Here is a 22,152-nt window from a genome sequence, read left to right on the forward strand (position 1 = left end):
AGGGTGAGGTGTTCCAGCTCCTTTCCCTTGGTTGCAGGAGTTTCATTGAGGTGTCTGCAGGGCTTATTCCTTCAAGTGGAAAGAGTTAAGTGCTTTTCTGCTGTGGCTTGTTTGTAGACCCTGAATATTCCACTCATTCTCCTCCCTAGTACTTTATACCCATGTGAATCTGTTTTTATTAAGGTTGTTCTTTTCCATTATACACCTGAACATTGTTTAATGTGCTCTGGCATTTCCTATCACTTCAGTTAAGCACTCCTTATTCAAGGAGCTTCCTTTGCAGTCCTCTAGCCTCCCTCTCTTCATTCCTGTGAATTTAGGGATTGCTCTTCATGTACACCACATAAAGAAAGATACTCAGCTGATGACATTTGGTTTGTTTTACTCTCTATTTTGTACCACTTCCCAGGAAGCCTCTCAAACCTGTTCTTTTATCTGCTGTTGCCCTTAAATTCTGTGCTCAGATACATTTGTGTGACTTCAGCTGAGAGCTAGAAAACCCCACCACGTGTGCCAGGCACTGAGAGTGGGGCTTAGAAGGGGTCCTTTGGAAGCTGTTTTACCAACACTTTTTGTAGTGTTCAAAGCAGACACGTGGCCAGTGCTGCACAGACTTCCCAGGTCAGTCCTACTGGTGCCAGCCTCTAGGGAGCTGAGAACAAAAATGTCCCCTTCATAGGGAGCTGTTAAATGTCACTTTGTTCTCTAAATGCTTAAAAGACAGTGGAACAAAATGCAATGGTCAGAGGATGTTTTTATTCCTGTAGGATCATGCACAGGGATGCTGGGAAATGACCTGACAACAGAAATCCCAGGAAAGGTGCTTCTTAGGAGAGTTTTCCAAAAACAAGGATGGTGATTAGGTGTGATGCTGTAATCACATTTCCTGCTAGAAGCCCAAGTTCCCCTGCTTTCATTCTTCATCTAATATAAAGTCTGTTGGGGAAACCAGGCTGATCTTTCTCCTTCCCCCTCTTTCCTGTGGGCTGTGATGTGACCATGCACATCTCTGTGTGTGAAGTGTTGCCATAGAGTCTATGGCATATAATAAATTGAAAAAGATGCTTTCAACTATTGAGCCACACCAAAGTTTCTTTTGGCAGACTCTGCCTCTTGTCATACAGTGGGAAAACTGAGCTGAAGAAGAATTGCACAGTTGAGGCAGAGAATGGGAAATGCCTGTTGTGAGGGGACTCTCTGGGGACCCAAGGAACCCTAAGCAAACTCAGTGTGACTGTGCCTGGGGACAGGCAGGAGCACCTTCTTTGGTGGAGGATGTATGTGGATTTATCCTGCCAGAGCTGACTGCAAACAACACTGAAATCTGGTTTTAGGATCAGATTACTTTATTCCCTAATGCATTTTAAAATGCTTAAACAGATTGAGCCTATTCTAAGTATCAGGATATAAGAATGGATCCCTGGGGCACAAGGAGATTAAGGGTTTCTTTTCCTGTCTAAGAGTCAAAATATGAATGCAACACAATGAAAACTTGTTTAGCTCACAAAAGGATTACAGGGTGTTCCAGAGATTTTAATCCATAGAGAATTCCTAATTACTATAATAATGATTTTTCTTGCAATAGTTCATAAGTCTTTGCTGAGCAAAAAGGGAAATTGTCTTGTATGCAAAGAAATTCAAAGGATTTAGTTTTAGGTTATTTCATAATTACCCTGTAAGTGATCACACAGTCGATAAAAGGCCTGCTCCATCTTGCAGATAAGTCAGAAACTGTAGGGAAGGAAATCTGTGGAACAGCCTTTCTGGAAGGTTTTGTTTTAGTGCAGATTCAGTGACTGGGGGTAAATTCTGACTTGTGTACAATGTGGAGTGGTGCAGGGGCTGCCTTCTGTAGACCAGCCTTTTCCATGGTTCTGTAAATACGATGTAAAGGTACAGTTTTTAAGTGAGTTTAAGTGGTAATGCTGCCAGGTTCTGCAGTTCCTGTTGATTCATGCAAAAACCCCAGACAAGAGTTTGAATCAGCTTACAAGGGTGATAGGCTTTTTGTTCTTCAGTTTGGTTTTTAAAGCAAAACAAACCAAACCACCTATAGCACTGACTGTACAGCATCTCCAAAACACTGGTAGAGATGTAGACCCCCACACTGAGCTAATCTAACATCAGAAGGGGTGAAGACCACCATACATTGCCTATTTTGTCACTTTCCACTTTGAATCTCCCCTTTATTGCTTACAGCCACTTCAGCCTCTTGTGTATCTTGTATTATAGTTGATCTTCCCATATGCTTTTTGATACTACCTATTGAATGATGAAATCCTTTTGTTCTTAGAAAAAACAGCTAAAGGAATAGAAATAAATACATAACATTATCAGTTTTTACCCTGACTAAGTAGTGGGATGTAAGATGAGGAGTATTTCTTGTTTCTGAAGATTAGCCAGCCTCTAATTATCTGATTTGGAAAAGAAAGATCTTTAGAAAGTAGGCAATTTTAAAACTGCATGATGTCCTGTGTCTTCAATACTGCCTGCATTTGGAGACAAGATATGTGAACTGCATTGAAAATTCCTATGTAACTTCTTTTAAACATTTTGTGACTTCAGGATATTATTTCAATTCAAGATATATTCCGTGCAGTTATTTGCATGAAGTATCTATCCTATAATGTGTAGATTATTTTAATGCTTAGGTTTTTAGATAGAAATGGTTTTGATGTGGGTTTAGCATACACACCAATATTTTTTATTTATGTTTTTGTGAACAAACTTACAGGTAAGAGATTGTTGTAGGTTTGGGAATCAATGATAAAATTCAGTTTTGCACCTATTTCTGGTAGATTTCCATCTTTTTTGAGTGTTCAGATATAAATGATAATCACAGACCTTAAAGGAGCCTGCAAGAAAGATGGGGAGGGACTGTTTACAATAAAGGGATGGAGGGACAGGACACAGGGAATGGCTTCCCACTGCCAGAGGGCAGGGATGGATGAATATTGGGCAGGAATTGTTCCCTGGCAGGGTGGGCAGGCCCTGGCACAGGGTGCCCAGAGCAGCTGTGGCTGCCCCTGGATCCCTGGCAGTGCCCAAGGCCAGGTTGGACAGGGCTTGGAGCAGCCTGGGACACTGGAAGGTGTCCCTGCCCATGGAAGGGGGTGGGATGGGATGGTCTTTAACAGCCCTTCCAACCCAAACTCTCTGGGATTGTAGGACTAGGATTCTAGAATTTGATTTCTTAGAAGGATTTATTTATTTATATTTTATATATTTTTGGGTTCAAATGGAGTAATGGAATATGATTTCAGAGTCATCGATTTTCTTCCTGCCTCCATTTCTTTGACCTACCCAGCCCTGTCCTGTTGCCTGGTTGTGCCCTTTCCCTCTGTCCTAGGGAGTCTCTGGCCATTTGGGTTCAGCCAGCAGCTGTGGGAGAGCCTCAGGCAGCAGCTGGGACAGACAGAAAGTGAATTGTAGCAGAATGCTAAAAGTATTTTTCGGGTACTTTGTAAATGTCTTTGTAAATGGCCACAAATAGTGAGTTTGCTCTCCCTCCCCTGTCTCAGGCAGGATCTGCCCAGAGGGAGCTGCTCTGTCCAAAGAGAAGGGCTGGCAGACTCAGCAATACTGCAGGCCAGACCACAAACACCATATAATTGTGCTGTAAGGAAATTTTTCATGGTGATTTTCTGTGTTTTGGCTGCCTTAGTAACAGATGCCATTATTTGTTGGCAAAACCTGACATTTTACATCAGTAATAAGATGTGTAGATTGACAGTCTGACTCCTACCTGAAATTCTTCTGCTTTCCAAAGTGTATCTGGAGATGGTGTTGCTGGTGTTCATTTTTAGTTTGTTTGTTCATGCTGGTTACTTCTTGCTAAGCTGGATGCCATTTTTTCTTTCATGTTTTAAGCTGTAACTTGGGAATCAACTCAAAGTGATGTAAGGGTTTCTCATTTAATTTCCTCCCCAGCCCAGAAGGGACCAAGGGCTTCCTGGCCCTTCTTGTGGGTGGCCTCAGAATCAGGAAGCCCCCAAAATTGCTATTTACACCAAAAGTGGGGTCAGATCCAAGGATGGCATGTGTGCATATCATGCTGAACAATGTGTGAGCCTTTTCTTTCCATGCCCAGCTGATTTTATTTGAGAAGCAGTGCCTCTCCTCAATGAGGAGATTTAATGTCACTGTTCTGGCTTAAGAAACAAGACTTGTTTTGCCATGGCTTTTTTTTTTTTTTGGCAGTTGTTTTTCTTCTAGTAAATGGCATCAGCCTTTGTGCTGAAATCTCCCCTCTGTCAGGCAGATGCAGGTGTAGGGAATTTTGTAAGTGGTCTTGGTTGTTAGAAGAATGAGGTTTATTTGGTTTATTCTCTTCTTTGTATGGCTTAGGATGGAAGTTACCTCTTTTGTGCTGTATGAATGCCAGTGTGGTGGCACTCACTGCTAATTGTGGAAAATGTATTTTCTACTTTTCCTCCTGACTCGAAAGACATCACATTATTGTTCTGTATGAGTGGTAAATGCTTGTCTCCTTGTGTTACAGCTCAATTTCGATTTTCAATTTCCCTTTTGCCACCTCCTAGATGTCTTTAATGTATTCCAAGGATTTTGAAGATTATGTTAATTCAGTTCACCCACGGGGTGTCTGTTGTTGGTTTATTCTGGAAAGCCTCTTACTCTGTCTCTTGGTGTGAGCAACAACCTGGTCCTCTGGTGTCCTTGGTAAGGAGGTTTCCAAGTCACTTTTGTAACTTGCCTTTTTTGAAAACAAGTTAGAAAGACTTTGTCAGTGATAATTTACTGTCACCTGCCTCTACCTGACTGCACACAATCATTTGGGTGATCTGCACATGCCTTTTCCCCTTTGACTGCTCTTGGTATCTCTTGCCTACACTCCCAAGCCCTCTTACAGCCCATCAAGGTAAACTCCTGCAGAAACAAACTTCAGTGAGGGCAGAAAGGTGGCTTGTTCTGGTACTGGAATTAAGAGAAAAAGTTGGGCCATGAGTTCATATCTCTGGTGTTCAGGGCTGGCCAACTCCTTCTCAACCCGTGGCAGGGAGAGGCTGTGTCACACACTAAATACAAGGATTAATGTAGCTTATAAATGTTAATGTCAATATAATGATGTCAGAAGAACCATGGAGGCTCTTAGTGCCTGTATGAATGGCTAATCCTCCTTTCAGGTCTGGCAGAGCTGTTGACTTCACTGATCCTTTAAGTCAGTGAGCAGCTTGGGCTAATTACAAGTAGTGTTAAAGACTTGCTTCCCTGAAGTTTCAATTTTCAGCTTTTGTCATTAATATCATGTACCTCTTCCTGTGTAAAATGCCTAGGAGGAGATAAACTGACCACAACCACATTTGGTTTATAGACTGAAAAGTCCTTTATGTTTATTTTTTGATGGACTTAGAGGATTTTTAGATTTTGCTACAAAAAAATCCCCTTAACTAGAAGTGAGAAAATGAAGGAGAAAGAAAGATGCTGCTGAACTAATAAGGTTGCCTCATTTTGTCCTTTAGAATATCATTCAGGATTTTTCTAATAAAGAAATAGATATAAAGCATTTGATTTTTTGTATTTCTGGAAAATCTGGGGATTGCCAGAATTGCTGCTGCTTTGGTAGGCATTCAAAGATCTGGGGTTCCACAGAAATTGCTGCAGCACATTCAGCTGCAGCTGAAGATGTGGCAGCCAGTCTGCAGCAACACAAGGGTGAGACCCGGGCCCCTCCTGGCTGACTGAAGACATGAGTCTAGCTTTCAGGTCATTTGGTAGTTAAAAAGTCCTTTTAACTGAGATTTGGATCAGTTGTGTTCTCAGGGTCTCTCTTATCCTTTATTAGTGTTAATGTTTCATTTTCTTCTGTGATATTTTTACTGCCTGTTAGGAGATTGTCATTGATTTCACATAAAAACAATTGGTCATCTTTGCTGACTCATTTGCAAGCAAGGAAACAGCAGCAGCAGAATGCAGAGTGTTTGTCCCTCAGTCACTGGTTTACTTCATTCAGTGGCCTTGTGTCTCTTGGCTAATGGGCACATGAGCAGGGCTTTATTGCAGTAACATTTCTTTCTGCTAGAGAAAGACAAAGAATTGGAGTAATCCATTGGGATTGCATCAAGCCCAGAGCAGAGAATACAGCTAGAGGTTGAGAGACAAACCCATTTCCTTACTGTGGGCATGAGAGAGGAGGAGAAAAGAGAGACAGGAGAAGATGTACAGACCTGATGGTGATTTGAGAAAGACCATTTTGTTGTCCTGAAAAAATGAGTTTGTTCCCTCCACCTCCACTTGCACTTGCAGCACACAGGAAATACTGGGGGCAGCCCTCCAGCAGGGCTCCAAAGCATTTCAGGTCACAAAATCTGAGTGATCTCTCAAGATAATGAAGTTCAGTCCCTTTCTCAGAACACAGCTTATTTCAAATGTAGACTGGCTTGTTCTGGGCTTTGTCCTGCTGAGTTTTGAGTATTTCCAGGGCTGGATACTCCTCTATGACCCTGTGCCTTCCCTGGAGGGTTTTTCCCCCTTATGCTCAAACCACAAATTCCTTTTCTACAATTCATCCCCTGCCCCACCCTGAGGGAAGTCTTCCTCCATCTGCTCGACTGGGGAGCTGAAAACAGCATTCAGAGCTCCTGTAGTTTTCTCCTCGTAGTCCTTGACTTACTCCAGGCAGTTCAAGGCTCCATTAATCCCTTCCTGCCACCCAGCAGCTGTTGCTGTGTTCCTTTGGAATGGCACTGAGCCCTCTGTTCTTGCCTGCTCTCACAGGGCAGTGTGGACTGCACCTTTGGTGTGCTTGCACAAATGAACCCCAGAAAAAGTTTATGGGAGAGAGAGACCAAGCAGAGTATCAGGAGTGAGCTCCTGTCCAGTCAGAACATGCAGCTTGGAACTGACTTTGTGTATTATTTTTTCCTCTCTCAATTCTTCCTTTCCATATTGCTCTTATCCCTTTATTTCTATATCCTTCCCTGGTCTTTTTTTTTTTTTTTTTTTTTTTTTTTTTTTTTTTTTTTTTTTTGAGATCTTTGGAAGGAGTGGGAGCTCACTAAGTCAAAGGGTGCCTGGACTTGATTTGGAAAGAGTCAACCACCTCCATCTTTATGGAGTATGATTTGATTAGGATGATGCAGAAATCATCACAGACATCTCTGGGTGTGGTTGAAAGGTAAATTGGTAAATTTAGCTGGCATTTGAGGCCTATGGACAGGCTATCAGATGAGCTTGCCCTGCAGAGGCTTTATGCAGTGTGGGCCCATTCCTTCTTGACCAGCAAAGAGGTGGCAGTGATTCCATAAGGTCAAGGAAGCTTCACAGTGAAGGTTTGTGTGTTTTTTCCTGGCAAGTGTAAATAATAATGGGATCAAGGCTTATCATATTGATGGAAGGGAAAAAAAATGCATGTTCACATAGGAAGAGGCTCAGCTGCTCTGCCTGGGAAGTTCTTTGTAGCTTTGAGAAATGTTCTCCAGGCTCTTGGAGTGTCAGAAGCTACCTGCAGTGGAGGAAATGGATGCTACAGGGATATTCTCCATGTGAAGCACCATGAGGAGCCTGTTTGGGATAGCCCACAACTCCAGATTCATTCTGTAGCTTGCTGCATGCATTTCTTGGGCTGAAATATATTAGCCTGGGAAATCAACTCCTGTGACTCTTTAGCAGTGGCAAAAGCAGAACATTTTTTTAATTGTGAGTTCATGCTCTATGTGGGATCACTACCTGTGCTTCAGCTTGCTTTCAGATATGGAGAAGCAGCCTTGAAGCTTTACTGTGTTAAAAATTGGTGTCTGAAGAAGGCTGTTCAAATGTTCCTTTATAAATTTACATGTGTTGAGATAAACATTTCCATAACAGTGCTTTTCAAAAATATGTTCTCTTGGTGTCTTGAGTAATTACACCAGTCTGCATGCAGTTTATTTCTGTTTATCTTCCAGTAAATTCACCAGATTCTTCCATCACCATCCCATGTCAGTGTTTTGGGTCTAATGTTCTGTGGCTTCAGAATTATCACCCGCATGTATATTCCAAAATTGTAATTCCACTATAAAGTCATCCTGCAGGGAGCTCTTGGGGCTTTCACAGCCTCATTTACACAGCAATAAATTCCCAAATCTCATTCAGCCAGTGTTTTCTCTGTGACTAAATATTTCAGTCACCCATCATAGAGGATAATTTTCTGAAGTTGAAGCAGTATGGGAATAACTGTTACAATTAAAGGTAAAATAAACTGTTAAAGTTGAACAAATGAACTGGTGCTTTGATGAAAAAAGGCAGTAAGTTGTAAAACCCATTGTTTCTTATTACAGTAGTGTGTTTCTCCTGCTTGGCCCATGTGACTGCTCTGTACAATCCTCAGTGCTGGGGCCAAGCTTGGCATGGCAGCTTCCTTTTAATTTATGGATTCCATTAAAGGCACCAAACCTTCAATTAAAAGGGGAATTCCATTGAAAACTTCTATTTCCAAAATAGGAGTCCTTGAATTCTTTTATTCTGTTTTCCCTGAATTACACTGAGCACATATCACTGCATATCTTCTGAAATGTGCATTGTGTGCAGGGCCAAGGTAATTTCTGAGAACTACTGAGGCAGATTTTGTTTTTTTCCACAAAAGAACCAGAAAGGTTGAAGAGCAAAGGGAGTTTGTGTGGTTGTTGCTAACAGGAGCTCCTTGTTAGAATTGCTGCCAATGCAGACATTTGAATGGTAATTGATCAAAATTAAATAAAACACCCGTGAGTGATGAGGCTTTTTCTCTTGCAAAAATATATTAAACCAATGTAATGGCTGTGGCTTCTAGAATAAACTCATCAAAACTAATGGAAGCATAGCTCAAAGAGATGTGGTTCCTTGAATTGCAGAACCTGTCTCAGTTGTTAGGGAGTCAGTAAATGCTTTTTTATTCAAGGCAGATAATTTATCAGTGTCATGTTTGATCCCATCTTCCTTGGATAATGGTTCAATGTGTCCTTGGACCCAAAGCTCTCAGAAATGTTCATAAAGGAAGGAAATACTTGGATTAGAAAACAAAAAGGTTTTACTGGATTTTTGGAAATGGAACTTTCCTTTTATCTTCATGCAAACCTGAAGGACCTGTGTGAGTTTGTGACTTTTAAAATTGAAGAGTGTTTCACAAATTAAGACTTAAATTCTTCCAGAAAATATGCCAAATATTTCAAATCCTTTATCATATATATTGCTTTTTCTGTTGGTTGTTTACTTGTCCTCCTCAGTACTGTTCTCTTGAGCTGGTTAATACCAAGACTGCTGAGTATCATAGAATTATTGAGGTTGGAAAAGACCTTTAAGATTACAGTGTGAACACTGAAAAAGATGTATACATGAAATCTAGGTTAGATAATTAAGCTGAAGGTAAAAATTTAGTAAGTGTTCCTATTTCCACAGTTGATGCACTGTGCCAACACAAGCTTTGAAAATCACCTTTTTTCAGAGCCAAGTCAACACATCTTGGGCATGCTTTGCTCATCACAGTATTTTAGCTGTAGCCTTTTATTTAAAGAAAGGATTCAAGGACTTAGTAAACTGCTTTGTGAAAATTGTTCAGGCTTTGTTTGGTTTGTTTTGGCAATGTAGGATGCTTGCAACCTGCTGTGGTTGTTGAAGAGGTGAGGTAGCTGAGGAGGGAAAAGACATCCTCCAGATTTAGCATTTGACTGAGAAATGACATAATAACCCATCAGCTCTTCAGGCATCAAAAATGGGCTGATGATTCCAGCATCCAAGTGTCTCTGAGAAGCTCCAGTTAACTGACAAGTTTTGTTTCTTTCAAGTGAACAATTAAATATTAACTGAGTATTTTTAAGAAACCCTGGCAACATGTTCTGCTTGAAAACGATCTTGGGAGAACTATCATACTTCTTAATAAGTTCTGATTGTTTTATAATACACTTGTAATCTTGTATTCTTTAGAAAATAATGGTGTATTTTTTAGACCTGCAGGGTGCTGTTAATGCTTTGTGTTTGGTGCAATCTGAAAAGGTAAGATTTTACAAAATGAATCCAGGAGAGGAGCAGAGCTGTCAGTATCTGATAAATGTGGTGTGCTTTGCTAAAGAAAAGAATGATGTCTGTGTTTTGTTCCTGACTAGTTAGGTTTGGTGTCAAGGCTGTGAGGGGCCTGGAAGAGAGGTTTGCTGGGATTTTTGTAGCAATGTCTCTAAGTGGAAAAGCTTCCCATGGCAGCAGATGTTCTCCAGTAAAAATGTCAAAGCTCTGCCATGGGTATCCCCTTGGCACTGGAGCTCTGCACTGGCTGTCATTGCTTCAGGTCAAGTTTAGAAAAGGTGTTTTCTGTAGAGTTCACAAAAGCTGTATTTATTATCAGCACCCAGCTTAAGATTTTCCCTGGAACTTATCTTTATCTATTGTTCTTTATCTTTTAAGAGAGTATTTAGCCAGGTTACTCTCTTCCATCTCCAGCATTTTCTTGGGCAGGGAATATGAAAACACTGAACCTCTGGGCTGAGCCTGGGGTCAGTACCTGGGCGATGTCTCAGAGCTGCCTTGCACAGGGATTTAAGGCCATGAGTGCCCCTGTGTAGCCCTGTGAGGGACCCTTTCCCCACACTGACCAGTGAATGGTCACAGGGACAGGGCACAGCCATGTCTCAGCCCTTCCATTTTCCAAGTGCTGGACCCAGCAGGTGAATTCAGGATTTGAGAATTCAAAGCTAATGAGGCCTGGGTTTGCTGCTCTTCACTCAAGGAGAGGCCTTCAGAATTTGCATATTTCTATGAACAGGTTTTCCTCTCCCACTCGTTTCTAGAAGTGGGGGAAACCAATGCCTGGGTCAGACCACTGATCCAGGAACCATCATAGATCAGAATCCCTTTGGTCACCAGTAAAGCATTTTGCTAATCTCAGTGTCCTCAAGACCTTCAGCGTTCACTAACCCTTCAGATCTCTTCTTCAGTAGTGTTTTGTTCAATGATTTTATTCAGGCTCTGCCAGTTTCTATGGTGTTTGGGATATTTTTTCCTGTCATCTCAAGCTGTAGTTCAGTTGTTCACCAGCACTCAGCAATGAGTTGAATCTCTTGACTGTCACTGAGATGTTGTCATTTGGGTTTTGACTGGCATTGTACTAAGCCCCTAATAAATTTCCATGCTTGATTCTGTCAAAGCAGCATTGCCTGTGCACAGTGAGGCACCGTTTAAAATGTTATTAATATAACAGTACAAAGAAACTAATCTTTCACTACAACACTTCACTTTGTTCCCTGTGCCTTAATCAAGGCAGCAACCCTTCTTTCCAACTGCCCTGAATATCCCATGATTTTCGAAAGATTTTATCCCTGTACTATCAGTGTCACCTGGATGGATCTGACAGGTAACCTGAGGCAGCTCAGAGCAGTGGAATCCTCCAATGGCACCCTGAACATTAAACAGCAGCTGCTGTGGGGGCTGCCAAAGGCACAGCAGGAACAGCTCTGCTCTGGGGATGGGATTTTTCAGTGCTGCACATGGCCCAAGAACTGGAGCTGATTAACAGCCCTGCTCTAACTGGGACTCACCTGTGCTTTTGCTGTGCTTGGGTCATGTTTAGTTCTTTGGTAAAGCAAATTATTAAATTTTTTATCACCAGTTGCATCCCTTTCAGTTGCATCACACTGAGAATTTGCTGATGACAGCTGTTGATCAGAAATCTTAGTGTTCTCTCATCCTTCCTCTGATACAGTGACACAGAACTTAAAATAATAAAGACTGTTCTCAGTTGTATAAAGTGGCAGTGGTATCCTGCCTTTCAGTGTCAATGCCTTTCCCCAAGCCAAAGAAACAAGAATTTTCCCCCCTCTGTCATTCTCAAAGTTATCTTAAAATCTTGCATTGATTCATTTTATATTTGTGTGGTACTTGTTCTACTATCCCTCCACTGACTTATTTTTATCAATCTCAGAAGAGCTCTTGTACAGATAACGCTGCACACAGTTTCCCTAACAAGCTATGCAAGCCACCATGAAAGGATTTTGCAGAATCATGCTATAAATCCCTTGAATAGGTGCTATTGATTTCTGAAGAGGTCTTGCTGAAAAAGGAATGTGCTGCTCAGGTCTCCAGAGGTGTTACTAAAAGGACAATAGCACTGGAGAAGCAACAGCAGGAGAAAATCGATTCCCTGGCTATTTTTTGTTTGTTTGTTCCCAGTGAGATTATACAGGGGAGAGGAGATGGATTGAGCTATATTCTTTCAGCTGGGCTGAAAGTTGCTTTCTTTTTTATGTTGAGTCTTTTGATGTGCCTGAAATGTGTGAGTGCTGAGGTCTATTGCTGGGTATAAGTGGCAAGCAGACTCTGCTTGTCAGGTTGTTTACCTGCAGTGTGTGAGCAGTGGCTCTTACACAGTGAGCACACACTGCCTTCACCAAAGGAGCTATCCAGCCATGTGCCAGACTTACTCCAGGGAGGAGGAAGTTTGTCTTATTCTGCCACTACCTCTGGTTTAAGACCAGGCTTGTGTATACTTTTGCTGTCAGATCATGATTTTTTTTTTTTTTTTTTAATGAAAGCATAGGGAAGGAATTGTTTTTGTAGAAAGTAGCTGTACTATTCACAGTTATCTTTTCATCAGACCAGCCAGTGGCTTATATTCACACTTGTATGCTGACAAATGAGAGGAAGAGAGGAAAAGGAAGAAATTGGTGGAAGAGAAAATGAAGGAAAAACCCAGGACAACTAGGATAGAAACCCACCATTACTTTGTTTAAAAACATCTCTGATGCTGACTGGAGCTGGTTTCCATTCTGTTATTTTGAGAAGCAGTAAGTCTTCATTCCTCCTTGCCAGAAACTGCAAAGGTTTTTGAAACCATTTTAAAATGAAGCTGAAGCTTGCTGCTCTTTTCATTAACCTTTTTCCCAGTTGTTCTCAAGCCCAGTTGTTGTTGCACTTCTTCCTTCATCTTTGGAAAGACAGTGTTATCCTCGAGGAATATGTTTTATCAAAGAGGTGTGTTCTAGCTATTTCCTTTGTATTGTGTTCTTTACATCATGTATTTGGGCTTGTGTCTATAGAAGCAGATTTTTGAGTATTTTTTAATTTCTGATGTTTGGGACTAGCAAGGAAATAGCACCTTTAAAATACTTCCAGAAGTTCTACAGGATTTTGGAGGCTATTTTCAAAGAATGGGGCATTTAAAGTCTTGAGAAACCCTTCTTTCCACTCAAAGGCTCCTGATGATATTTCTAGGCTGGTCCTTAGGCAGGCTCCACTAGAAGAGCAATGTTCCAATTCACTCTGAGAATCCAGTTTAAGATGCTGGTGTTTCACAGGTGAATTTGTCCTACTCTAATCCCTGGCTGTAGTACCATAAGAGAAGGAATAATTTTTTTCTTGTATAATAACTATCTAGAAAGCTTTTATCTTTTATTAACAGCTGTCCTCTAACAGCTTTCTTGAAAATATCGATCTTCTCTCAGATTTCTACCAGATTTTCCCCCCAAGATATTTTCTTTCCTTGTCTGTCCTGTGAGTTTAAGCAGTCTTACTTCAATGCTAGCAACATACAGACTTTGTTCTGCCCCCTTTCTGCCCCATCCTCACATGTGTACATTTTATAAAAGTACTTTGAGTGGAAAATAGTTTTTCAAATGATGCTAACTTGATTTTCTTCTTTTTCTTTTAGGTATTCTCTGTATTCTTTACACATACAGATTTGTAGCTTTGTAGTCTTTTATTGTAACTTAGCTTCAGTATTTTCCAAGGCAAAAAGACAAAGCAGATACCAGGAACCCTATACTGGTTGGTTCTTGTCTTGGTTCTCCCCTTGTTTTGGTTCTCTTTAAAAACCAAGGTTGAAACCAGCTCTTTGAGACCTAGTTTTTACAAACAGATCTTAGTTCTCATCTGAGCAGGCAGGATTTAGAAGGTGCCAGAGCCTGGGGGGATTGCTTCACTGGACATGCTTCTAACTGGGGACTCTGGTCAGGTGTGCTAATTTGAGAAATTGATGAAAATCACACATGCGTTTTTGGCACATTTTTGGCTGTTTCTGCCTGATGAGTTGCACACCTAAGGATCCTTTTATAAAGGTAACCCCTTTTTATCACCCTAATTGTGTCTGGCTAGTGATTCTAGGACCAGAGAAAAAGACATCCTAACTTGACTCAAACCTGTTCTGAAAGGAAGCAGTCCATTTCCATTGCCTAGCTTCAGGTGCATCTTGGGAAGAGGGACTGAAGTAACTCAGTATGTTCTCTCTTGGTAATTTTTTCCCCCAACCCTATTAAAATTGTGGAACTGAAGAATAATTGAGGGAGGAAGAGACTTGGGGGGTTCCTTGTCCGACCCCTTGCTTAGAGCAATCCTCATACATCAGGTTGCTCAAGACCTTGTCCAGGTGAACTCTGAATATCCAAGGATGGAGATTCTTCTGTTGCTCTGGAACCCTGCTCCAGTGTATGACCCCTCTGAGGTGAAAAAAGGTTCCCTTGTTCTCCCTCTTGCCTCTGGATCCCTGTCCTTTACCTGCACACTGAGAGGTGGCTCTGGCTGTGCCTTCTTTAGAAGGCAGCTGGTTCAGAGAGACACAAGTTGTGTAAAGGCAAACACAGTCATTTTGCTTAGTTTGACTTCTTTAGAACTCAGTGCAGACTCTTCTGAAATTCTCCAGCGTTTTTTATTTTGACATTTGTTTCTAATACTGTTATAAGTAGCAAACACCTGCTTGATAATGAAAGGTCAGTCTCTTATAGAGGTCATGAAAATACAGAGAAGCCCCTGCTGACACAGGGCACCTCCAGGCAAGCTGTTAAAGAGGATTTCTCTTGAGGCCCACAATTAATATTGCTCTGGAAAGCAGAGTCAGACTCCATCTAGTTTTTAATGAATATCTGCAAAGAAATACAAATAGAATTGTGTGGAAAACCTAATTTTTAATGTGCAAACATATACATGTGATAGAGATTTGGACTGAAACTGGTTGAAACTGGTGGCTACACTGAAATGTGTAGCTTCAGAGAAAAACTAATGCTATTGGTGAAAGTTTATATTACAACTTTTCTTCAAAGGATGTACTTTTGTCCAATCAGAAATCTGACTTAGCAGCTTAATTAGAGAGAGTAAAAAAATTGATTTAGTTTTTTTTTTTTTTTTAAATCTAATTTCCATTTGTTTGAAAGTTTACATGTAACTCTTGAGAAACATTTATTAAAAACCACCCCTACAATATGCCCAGAGCCAAACCAAGGCAACACTGCCTTGGTGGACTGGTTTTATGCTTTGTATTCAGTTTTCAATTTATTCTTTCTTTTCTGGTTATTTCTCCACATGCAGCTTCCAGCATATGCCACAGCCACACAAAAGCTGCTCCTAATGCCCTCTGATCTGAAAACACTGCAGCAGGAAATCTCCTCTGGAGACTTGTTTGACAGAAGGAGGTGAGAAAGGAGATCTCTTCTTCTGTGTTGGCCCCTGGCAGTAAATTTGTTACCCATGCTGTGCCCAAACTCTGAGCTGGGTGAGGTGTGAAAAGTCAGTGTTGATCCCTGATCTGGCAGTGTGAGTGTGGAGGAAAGTTGTGTGGAATCACTGGAATTGGAGGGAATGGCATCGTGGGGAATAGGGTTTGGCAGTGACTCCACACTACATCTCCTGCTTGCACTGAACATTTTTTTCCAGGCTAGGGATTAATTTAACTCTGCATGGCTTTATGCTATCCAGCTGCTGCAGTGCTTGTGGCTATGTGCTGTAATCATCCTGACTGGATCTCACTCTGGATGACTGCCACACTGCTGCCCCATGGGTTTGCTTCCAAAAGCAAAAAACAGTGCAGAATAAATAGACAGAAATAGTGCAAATATATAGAAATATGTTATTTATATTTCCATAGGAGTTGCTTATAGCTGCTACCTTTACAGAAATTTTGAAAAGAATGAAGTAATGGAATTAATAAGTAATTGTTGAGCTGTTTTGATTTGTACATAGCCTTGATTTGATTTGTACATGTTCTTCCACACCTTCTCTCCAAACACTGCTTGCTTTCCTCAGCTCTTTTTTTAAGGTTTCATGAATCTTTTGAAAACAGTCAGGTGAACCCCAGTGATCTGCAAACAGAGAGCTGAAATCCACATCTGTGAGTGTCAGAGCACTATTGACTTCTTGTATGCCATAAACTCTTCCAGGGCTGCATTTGAACCAGAACTTTTCTTTAGACACTCCAAATCCTCCATCTGGTACCTTGTATTCAGAAGGGACAGCGGAAAGACTGAGTTTGATTTTCTATATTGAATGGGCTTGATTGGGATTGAGCATCTCTGTTGCTTCACTCACTTCAGTAAAGAGCAACTTTGTGTAAAGAAACTCTCTGTATCTCTCTGATTTCAGAATTTGGATGGAAATTGATAGTGGTATCACAAAAAGGAAAATAACTATTAGGAACTAACACTCAAGACAAATGACACAGCCTGGGTTTGAAAATGGAACTAATTTATTCACCCACTCCCTTGGCAGCAAAGCAGGAATGAGTGGAAAGGATGAGAAGTGATAACAGTGATGAAAGCTGGGGCATCCTCCTGTGGGCAGGCACCAAGGCTGTTCTAAAAATGTGCAGTCAGTTTTCTGACACAGAGTCACCACCTTCTGAGAAAGGTCTGGATTTCTAACATTAGGCTTAAGGCTCAAGAAAAAAAAAAAGTAAAATTACATCTCTTTTGCCCACTCCTCACTTGTGTTTTGTACTCTGCTGCTTGCCTTTGGCTGTCAGCAACAGAATCACATCAGATGGGTGGAGATCCCTTTAAAATCCCTCATTCCAGCTCTCCAGCTGGAAAACAGCAAAACCCCAGTGCTGGAGGGTGCTCTGGGAGCACTTGCACAGGTGGGCTTGGTGCTGGTGTGAGCTCTGTGACTGCTTGAGCTCAGCTTGTGCCTAGAAATCCAAGGAAAATGAACCCCTCTGTCCCTGGCACTGAGCTCATCTGCTGTGCTTGCATGCTCAAATTAACTTGGCAAGAAGATTTACCCTGGAGGGCAGCAGTAGATTGTACCATGGCAGATAGAGTAGCAGGCATTGCTGATTCCTTGGTACACACAGCACTTCCAGGGCACCTTCATCTGCTGAAGCCACTGTCAGACCAGCTGCTTTCCTCCCTGCCTCCAGCCTGGAATTGCTCAGGCTTGCCAGATTTAAGCTGTTTTTGTGAGGTTTTTGTTTCATGCCACCTTGTTGCTCCCTGACACCCACTGCTCTAGCTGACTTGTCCCAGCCTGGCCAGCAGCTTTTCTAGTTGTGGCTCTCAGCAAGAGGGCAGGTAACTCTGAGAGCTCACAGCTTCTCCTGGCTGATCAGAGACCCAGGAACAACTTCTCCCACTTCACACCTGGGAACAGGCACTTACATCAAGCTTCCCCCTCAGGTTCCTGGGTTCTTGGCTTTTGACCCTGATGCTGGAAGCTGCTGGCTGTGATTAGGAGGAGCCTGCAGTCAGAAATGTGGCTGATTTGTGGTATGTTCACACCTTATCAAGTTCTTTTCTGCTACATGATATATTGGTGTTATTGTCTGTAAAAAGTACATCCAGTTTAGTAAACTCATGAAGACAAATGTGTTAGTGTGTCTCAGCTTGTCCTTTCCCTTGATCATTCCTCCTGTTCCCTAGATTCCAGCAGACCACTACTCCTCTATTTTTTGGCTCCTTTTTCCTCCCACAATCTTCAAAATGAGAGGTGCTGAATGCCTTATGCACACAATAAATGTATTTAAATAAGCAAAACTTCAGAAGAATGGGGAGGGACAGAGAAGCATAGATTATGTCAGATATGGAAACCTGAGCACTCTGCATCAGGAGATCCTTGTAAGACTCTGGGCAGAGTGGCAAATCCCCCTGGCCATTTCCTGTTTGTGCTGGGTGTGACTGCAGCAGCAGCAGCTCCTTTGTCCTTGGTTGTATGTTCTCCATAACACGTCAGTCTGGCTCACAGCAGTGCCCTCTAGACCCTGATCTGCTTCAAGAAGGGTATGGGGCTTTTTAGGGTGGGGACCCTTCTATGACTGGATAAAATCTGAACACTTGGGACACCAGTGAAGCTGCTACTGCAAACTGCAGCCAGGCCATGGTGACACATGCAAACTTTAAAACAAATTTTGGGTTATCCTCAGTCTTTGCAGTCATATCCCCAGAAATGTGTGATTTAGCTTCTCCCAGGAAGAAGAGAAAGCTTCTTGCCTTAGAAGCAAAGTTGACAGAATGATGGAGCCTGTGTATGATGGTTTCAGTAGGGAGATCTACCTTCCCTCAGTTCCACTGCTGGCATTGCTTCAGATTAGTGGTGCAGTTCTTTCCATCCTGTTTCTGTTCCATTTTGAAGTCTTGCTGCATCTCTTTCCTGCTCCATTCAGCTTTGGAGTTTTTCATCTTGTTCTGTGAATCCAGCAGCTACTGGGATCCTCAGAACTCCTTCAATTTGAGTTGTAGCTTTTCCCTTCTGTGCTGATGGGCCTCACTTTACCATTCCTCTACTTGTGTGCTCAGTGTTTGTGCAGGGACTGTTGTCATTTTCTGTTTGTGCTGCTGTAACATCCAAAACCACTGTGAAGATCAAAGCCAAGTCAAACCAGTCCTTACAAAGCCTAAAGAAATGAGAAAATGTGGTTTGTATCCCAAAGAGCTTTAATTCCTAGGTCATGGTTAGACTTTTTAAAGGACTTTTTTGAGGCTAGCAGAATGTGAGAAGTTGTCTAGTTTGAAGAGAAGATGCCAGTTTCCTCACCTGTGGTTTGGGTCATGGCTGGAGTGAGCAGCCTCCTGCCTCACTCCTGCTCTCCCAGTCAGCTTTAGCATTCTGGAGCAAGCAAGGAGAAAGTTTCCTGTGACCTCAGAGCACCCCCTACAAATCCAGACACTGTTACCTAAGAGTAGAGACAACTCCTGCATATAATTTAGGGGATCAGTGCACTGCAGGACTCCTCAGTAATAGAAGCCACAGATGTTTGTCACTGCTATTCTTTTTTTCTGTAATAAGTGTAGCATCTTGTTGAGTGCATAGCGCAGGAGAAGAGACCAGCATGGGTCTAAACTGCCTGGTTTTAGCTCAAAGTGGGCCTTTATTAAAATACTCAAACCCCATTTGCTATATTTGGGGATTATAGTACCCTTTGTAGATGTTTGCAGATTGCTAAATCAGGATACCAAGCAATTATGAAATGGAAGTGCTTTATGAATTTAATTTTCTGATATGAAAAGCACAAGGGAAAAGTACCAATATTAATACTGTAGAGTCTCCAGGATAATTCTGTAGGAGAAAGTTGCTGGTAAATATTCTAAGTAAGCTCTTCAGGAGCAGACTGGTTGTGCAACAGCCCCCTTGCCCCATCAGGACCCAGACCACTGAGAGTTCTGTGAAAAATCTCATTTGTGAAAGGATCTCTGAGTTGTTCCTCCCTGTGCTCTTTTCATCATTCCACAGCTGCCTTCCCAGCAAGGCACCATTTCCTTCTTGGCCTCATCTCTCCCATGCAGTTCCCACCTGGAAGGAGCCAGACAGGGTTTCTACAGGCAAACACCAGGGCCATTTGGAGTAGGCTTCTTTCAAAGCAGGATCTCTTTTGTGCCTTTGTAGACAGGGGCTCAGAAAGACAAATAAATAACCACTTTTAAAAGTTAAAAAGAGTTGCTTGAAGACCTTCCCATTGCTACAGGACTAGTGTGTTATTGTGATGTGTTATGAAAAATCCTTTTGCTAGGATTTCTTCTCCTAGGAAGCTTCAGCTTCTTTGTGTTTTGTTGCTGTGGAATGTGATTTGGAGAATTGTTTACCTAGCATGTGAACTGTTTTAATTTAATGACTAACCACAGCTAGCTGTGTTGAACTTTCTGAGTCTGATATGGGTTTTTATTATCATTTTTGTTTTAGCCTTCTGATGTGTTCTTTCTGTTTCTTTAGTATAGTTTTAGTATAGCATTTTTAATATAATATCATAATATAATAAATCAGCCTTCTAAAAACTTAGAGTCAGATTCTCATCTCTCCCCTCATCGTGGGGACCCAACACCACAACACTAGTGCTCAGATTCTAGGATATTGCTAATGGCAGTTGAAGCTGTAACATTTTTCTCACCTATTTTGTTTCCTTCCCTCAAGGTTTACATTTTCATTTGCTTTCATGCAGCAAATAAATTCCATGAAAGGGAAATGCTTAATAAACAGCCTCTGGTAAAGAGTATGGCATAACTGGCATAACTCCTTTGCTTTTAGGAGCATGAAGATTGCATCACTGAATATTGTGCCTGTCAGTAAATTAGATAAAAAACCCAAACCAAGTCCAGGAAATTAAATTCATTATAAAGATAATGGAAAATTCTGATTTTCCTTGCTGCTGTTGTCATGCACACTTTAATTGTTTCCTTGAACAGTCAATACCTTGTAAAGAAAATAAACATCCTCTTCTCTTAAGCCACTGCTCAGTTGCCTAGGGATGTGTGGTGGTCTGTTTTAGTGCTAGCTTAGAGATGGAGTCAGTTCCTGCCTGAGCTGTGGGGTTCAGGCCATGTCTGCCCCCACAGGTGCCATTGGCCTGTTTGCTCTGCTGCAGGTGTCCAGAACCCTCCTGAAGCACAGGGAGGGATCCTGTGCCACAACCCCCTGCCCTGGAGTATCCCTGCTGTGTTTCAGCCTGGCCTGTCCCACCGTGCTGCATTCTGTTCATCCTGCTGAGCAGGGGTAAGCACAGCTGGAATGTCTGCAGTGGAGGAGGAGGTGGCTGTGCACCTCAGTGCTAGGGATGCCAGGCTTGGGTGGAACAGAGCAGGGAGCTAAGAACAGATTGCTTTGCCTCACTTCATGTATTAATCAGTTTGATTATTTTACTCTCTCCAGTTTTGCGAATCAGACATAATCAGATTCCCTTAATAGCATGATAGGTCTGTGTGTTCAATTATACAGGGCAACATTATTCATAGATCTTTCTAATTTCCCCATATAGACTAATCTTATTAATATTTATCTTCTAATATATTTACAAATTCAGAGAGGGTAATCTCTGTCTAAATGAAGTTACTGCTCATTTAAAGAGCAGTAGCAGAGTTCTCTTCTTTAATGTAGTCATGGTAGAATTTGATATTATGAAAAGCTTAAAGCAGAAAAAATGTAATTAACCATGAAGCATCATTAACAATGATGGTGTCCAAATTGTTTGTGTGGTTGGTTTTTAAGGTCCCTTCCAGCCGAAACCACTCCATGATGTCAAAACAAAAGGCAGGAGGGATAACAGCATACAGCAGGTGAAACCTCAAGTTCAGAAACCCAACCACATTTGTTCCTGACCTCAGTGTTTGTGTTTGGCTACAGAAGTTGCCTTGTTAAATGGTCAGGAAGCAAAGCTTGTGTCCTGGATCACCTGCCCAGGTCCCAAAGGATCTGCTTCCTTCCACCCATTTCTTTTAATCAATGTGGGATGAGGAGTGGGGGAGAAAAGCAAGCAGGCATTTTGAAAGATGCACGTTATGACCTAAGCATGGCTGCAGCTTCTTCCAGTTCTGGCCTCTGGGTTTGGCTCCTGAAACACGAGGAGCTGTGTCTGGAGAGCTGATCTGGAATACATTCACTGTGTATTAGTTGGAAATGTCTAAGTGGGTATTTAAGGGACTTTGGACTCTTCAGTCCCTGCCAATGACAGCAAGGGTTGTGTGAAGCCTTTAGGCACACACAAGCCTGTCCCTACTCAGTAAAGCACTTCAGGGTGCTTTTAAGGCCCTTGATTTCTGCTCTTGGTTTTATCAGCAGGAGGTTTTTCAAAGGCAGGAGGCTGCCCTTATCTCACAAACAGGCTAAGCTGCCTTATGGGAAAATAGTGCTCAAAAACTCTTCATTGCTCAAAATGTTAATGTTGTTCTCCCTCCCCTGCTGCAGCACTCGATGCCTTTAAGACCATTCCCTTCTAACCTGTGCATTTGAGAAATAGTGTTTCTAAAGATGTCATTCTGCTCTTTATTCCCTCAGGCAGTCACTGGAAATGCTCTGGATTTTCCTCAGACTGCTCCAGGTGGATGCATCCCTGCATCCCCTGACTTAGAATCATTCCTTCTCTAAGTGTTCATGTTTCTGCATCAGCTTGTGCAGGGCAGTTTCTTCCAGGTATGCACCAATGCAGCCAGGATGTGAAAGGAGGTGTGGAAGGGGTGCAAACAGGTGTGAAAGGAGGTGTGGAAGGGGTGCAAACAGGGGTGAAAAGAG

At 41.9% G+C, this 22,152-nt stretch overlaps 1 long non-coding RNA gene across 50 annotated transcripts in view; it reads left to right on the forward strand.

Annotated features, from left to right (window-relative positions):
* Positions 1-22,152, forward strand: part of LOC132329728 (uncharacterized) — a 397,002-nt gene that overhangs the window by 200,534 nt on the left and 174,316 nt on the right. For 47 of the 50 annotated variants that reach the window (XR_009487141.1, XR_009487139.1, XR_009487143.1 and 44 more), the window contains 2 exons: positions 15,256-15,359; positions 17,337-17,426. The exons of 2 other annotated variants lie outside the window; for them this stretch is intronic. This is a non-coding gene — a long non-coding RNA (uncharacterized LOC132329728). The remainder of the gene's footprint in view (positions 1-15,255; positions 15,360-17,336; positions 17,427-22,152) is intronic. One more of the 50 variants, XR_009487140.1, reaches the window with a different exon arrangement.

Source organism: Haemorhous mexicanus, chromosome 7 (assembly GCF_027477595.1).
Source record: "Haemorhous mexicanus isolate bHaeMex1 chromosome 7, bHaeMex1.pri, whole genome shotgun sequence".
Lineage (NCBI taxonomy): Eukaryota > Metazoa > Chordata > Aves > Passeriformes > Fringillidae > Haemorhous > Haemorhous mexicanus.